Source organism: Penaeus vannamei, chromosome 26 (genome assembly GCF_042767895.1).
Source record: "Penaeus vannamei isolate JL-2024 chromosome 26, ASM4276789v1, whole genome shotgun sequence".
Classification (NCBI taxonomy): domain Eukaryota; kingdom Metazoa; phylum Arthropoda; class Malacostraca; order Decapoda; family Penaeidae; genus Penaeus; species Penaeus vannamei.
This window is the reverse complement of record NC_091574.1, coordinates 18,833,261-18,838,260: the sequence shown is the minus strand read 5'-3', so window position 1 is coordinate 18,838,260 and position 5,000 is coordinate 18,833,261.

Below are 5,000 nucleotides of genomic sequence, written 5' to 3'. Positions count from 1 at the left end.
TTTTTTAGTAAGTTAACGTAAGTTTTCTTTTCTTATCTTGGTGTTTTTATGTAAAGTAACGTAATTTTAGTGTGAGTTCTTGTTTTACCTTCTAAGCCTTAAGCAGTTTTAGTGTTTCGATATTACATTTCTTTTGTATATTTTAAATACTAGGCTGAGTCACAAGGACTTTTAGTAATATTTCTCCGCTCTGGGTACACGTTACACCTGCGTATGATCCTGGGTCAGTGCCCGCTACCATTTCACAGGCCCAGGATCTGTTTTAACTTGTTCAGGGGAGTGAACGGGACCCCCATTTGCGTCCCTAAGCCGTTCCTGTTTCACGGGAGGCTTCAGCTCACTTCACAAGGCTGGGGTTTAAGTCGGGCTCCTCCTTATAGATTGACTTGCATACTTACATATTTGGTGGCTAGCGGTGAAATGTACCTTTTATGAGCTATACCAGGAGAATATTACGGAGTTCCTTGTAGGCTGAGAACGACCGGCACAATCAGTTCTTTCCTGTTAGGATATTTTGTGCATGTTCATTGTACCTCCTACGGGAGTTTTGGGAGAGCCACTTCGCCATGTATTATGTGTCTGTTTTCTCTTTCAGTGATTTTTTCAATGTGTAGTTTCCAAGAGCGGGTTTTTTTTTCTTGCAGCATAATTCTCTTCTCTTGCAGAGTTAGATTTATGTGTCTTAATGCCCGCTCGCCCAGCTAGGCTTACTTTGCGGCTCTCGTCAGTTTTAGGGACACTGTATGTTTTTCTCTTTTACGCGTGTAATTTTCCTTTGGCAGCTCCATGGATCATACAGTGACATGTGTGTTACAGTGTGTTAGTGATTTTTGTGTAATATATTTACTCCGAAACAGTGCAGTGATTTTGCTGAAGGGTGCAGTGATGTGTTAAAGTGTGTAGTGACATTGAAAGGAAAGTGCAGTAACGGGTTTGTGAACAGTACAAGGCTATGAACAGTGAGACGAGGTTGAGCAGTGCAGTGGACTTTGAATCGGTGCAATACAGCCAGATATTGCTGAACGCCTAAGAATAGTACCGAGCAGTTAACGAACAGTGCTGAAGTTTTACAGACGGTGTTAAGCGTATGTGAACAGTGACAAGATTGTGAACAGTGGTCTATGAACGGTGTCTGGTGATATTCGAACAGTGCATGCTGTGTCTGTGGATGATATAGTTCTCAGAGTGCCTCTTGACTGTATTTGTGGTGCATTGTGTGCAGGATGCCCAAAGGCAAGAACACGGGAATTCGTAGGAATTTACGATCTTCCAGCCACCCTAGTTCCCGTGACCGTTCTCCGGCAGCAGGCTTATTCATCTCTGTCGATCAGCTCCCCATAGTCGTAGGTGGCTCGAATCCAGAGGTACGAGAAGCAGTGAGAGCCATGGAGGGAGAGGTTAGTGTGCTGGCCCAAATCCTTGACAAAATCGAAGCCTTGTCAAGTGAACTCAGTGAAGTCAAGGCTCAGACACAGCAGTTCAACGAAAGGCTTGCTCAACAGGAAGAAGCTGTGTCTCGACCGCATCACGTAGAAGCAGAGGTCGAAGTTCTTCAACCCCAGGAGTCTAATCCTGGTACCCAGAGGGATGAGGAGATAGAAGAACTACGGCGGCAGCTACTTGAAAAGGAATTAGAACTTGAGAGAGAGAGGCAACGAAACAGGGAGAGACGTAACTTGCAGCCTCCAGAAACGCAGCTCTGCTTCTCAGAGAACCCCGAAGACTACGTCCAGAGGCCGACTTCTGCTCGGCTTCCTCCAGAGCCACGACCACGCAGCTCCCCAGAGTATGCTGATCCTCGACTGCCGCAGGGAACACCGCAACTAACAGCTGCAGCACAACGTGGGTCCTTGCATGACAGCTCTACATCTCGAGCACTTACTCCAGCTGTGTCCTATGTTGTAGCTCGGGAGTCGGTTCCCCATTTTAAAGGGGACACCTCAGCATCCCAGCCGCCGAAAAGGAACCAGGATGTGGAGGCCTGGATTCGCTCCATCGAGAACGTCGTGAAACCACCTACTGACTAGGCTTACATCCAGGCTGCACGAGCGAACTGTCGAGGCCCAGCAGAGCTTATAATAAACTCTCCCCTGTTCGACTTCATCCGGGATTAGGAGACATTTAAGGCCTCTCTACGCACTAAGTTTAGGGAAACTTAATCTGCCGATTTTTATAAGGTGCTTTATGAAAATAAGATGTCTTCAGTGCAGGCTCCCATGGATTTTTATCTCCAGTTAGAAGGTCACGTCTACCAGGGGTATCGTGACCATCGAGAAGCAATAGGTGATCCCTCCGACCTTGTTCGTCGGGTTATCCTCTCCGGCATTCCATCCTGGCTTAGGGATTTCTTGGCAGTTAAAGATGACTGCTCCCCCATGCAGCTTGCGGAAACAGCCCAGAGGATATGGAACTCTAGGAACAGGATCAGGCATGAATCAGCTACACGACATCAGTCTCCAAATGAGTTTCGCCTGGATGATGACCGTGACCACCGCCACTATCCTGATCGCCCACCCAGAGATCGGGACTTGTATGCTTGCCCTATAGCTGCACAGGTGGACAGAGTGAAGACCCCACAGCTTATTCCACCTCGTGATCCCTGGTGTAGCTTCCATGGAACAGCCACTCACAACACCTCTGAGTGCCGAGCACCTTCTTTTGTGACCTCTGCGCGAAACCGACCCCATCCTTCCAGAGACATCACCTGCTACCGTTGCCGAAGATCTGGGCACATGGCTAGGCAATGTCCCTTTCTGAGTGGCCAGCAAGGAGAAGCTCCCAGTCCAGCTGGCGGAGTTCCAGAAGGGGGCAGTAACTTCCACCGGTACGCAGACAGAAACCACAATGTCTCAGATAGCCATGTTGAGTTCCCTCGGGTTGTCAGGACAGCCTCTCGTGGGACTCAATATTAATGGTAAGACAACCCTGTGCTTCATTGACACTGGATCTGAAGCCACCTTGATCAAGCCAAGTGCTGTAGCCATGATCGTGTCCCACCAAAAGCTTCAGCACAAGACGTCTACCAAGATTCTCCGAGGAGTCACAGGGCAACCACTCCAAGTATCAACTGAGGTGACACTCCACTTTCAAATGGCTGAGGATTCTGTCATTGTTCATCAGGCCAGTGTGGTTGACGTCTCCTTCCCAGGTGACAAACTTATTGGGATGGGTCTCCTCAGACAGCTGGACTTCACTTTCTCCTCAGAAGCGTCAACTGGGAATACCACCATTACTCTGCAGGGACACAAGTTCTCAGTAGTATATACTGATGCGGAGTCTCTCAAAATCTGTTGCATCAAACCCCTGTCACCTACAGAAGATGCCAGTGAAGATGCACTAGTTTCTGCCCAGGATCCTCAGACCGTTGCAGCAGTGCATCTTGTTCACCATGCAAGTATTGCAGCTCACAGTGGCTGCTTTGTTGAAGGCTGTGTTTCGCGGGACGGACCAACAGATGGCGATATCCTTGTAGTTCCAGCTATGCTGAAAGGACTTCTTTTACCTCATGCTGTCACAAAGGTGAAGGATCGTTGGTGCTCTGTGTGGGTGGTGAATGCGACTCCAAAACCGATGGTTTTACATAATGGAACACGCCTTGGGAAGGCAGAGCAGGTAGAAGCCATTTACACCAATGACCCATCTCAACAACTGCCCAAGATGCCTGAGGAAGTCGTCGCTAGGTCCAACTACTGTCCTGTCGAGCCTGATTCCCTTGAGGATGGAGAAACCTTTGACTTCGAGTAGGAAGAAGATTGCTTTGACCGCCAATATGGAGTCGAAGACTTCGGCTATGATGATGAGCTGGAGGATGCCAGATCTTGGCCACCTTGAAGACCCCCAACGCCATCAGCTGACTGAGCTGCTTTGTCGTTTCAAGGGGCTCTTTGATGGTGGTGAGGAAGCTGTAGGTCTTGTACCTGGAATCAAGCATCAGATTGACACAGGAGATGCCAAGCCTGTTTGCATCCGACAGTAGCGATTACCCCATTCAACACGGCAAGTTATTCGTGAGCAGTGTGACTCTATGCTTCGCTCAGGGGTCATTGAGGAATCCACATCCCCCTGGATGAGCCCTGTTGTGCTGGTTAAGAAGAAGGGAGGAGCTCTCAGGTTCTGTGTTGATTACCGTGGCCTGAACGCCCGCGCTGCATACTGGAATGTGGAATTGGAAGAAGAGGATCGACCAAAGACGGCATTTTCAGATGGCTACCGACTCTTCCAGTTCTGCCGTCTTCCTTTTGGTTTATCAACAGCTCCAACCACGTTCCAGAGGACTATGAATGTCGTCTTATCGTCGGTACTGGGACGTCATACATTAGCCTACTTAGATGACGTCATCATTTACAGCCACAACTTCGACCAACACCTCCAAGATCTAGACGAGACCTTGCAGTTGCTGTCATTGGCCGGCCTGAAACTTAACATGGACAAGTGCCAGTTTGCAGCCACAACCATAGATTTCCTCTGCTTCACGATTTCCCCTAATGGAGTCTCCCCTAACAAGGATAAGGTTTTGGTTCTCTAACACCCCACCACCACGTACAGTTAGAGAAGTCCGTCGTTTCCTAGGAGCAACAGGATTTTTTAGGAAACATGTTCCAGGATATGCAACCTTAGCATCACCATTGCATCTGTTGCTGAAAAAGGATCAAGCTTGGACCTGGGAACCCGAACAGTAAGCCGCGTTTGAAACTTTGAAAGAGAAGCTGACATCTGCTCCAGTCTTACGCCAGCCTGACTTCTCCAAGGGATTCGAACTTCACACTGATGCCTCTAGTATTGCACTGGGGGCCTGTCTCATGCAGAGAGATGATGACCAGTTGCCTATTTCAGCAGAAAGCTCCGTGATGCAGAAACTCGCTATCCAGCCATCGACTTAGAGGCTCTAGCTGTTGTGGAAGGAGTCCGGACCTTCGATTCCTATCTTTATGGAACGCGCTTCGCCATGTACACCAACCACCGCCCCTTAGTGTATGTGTTCAGCAGGAAGACCAAGTCTC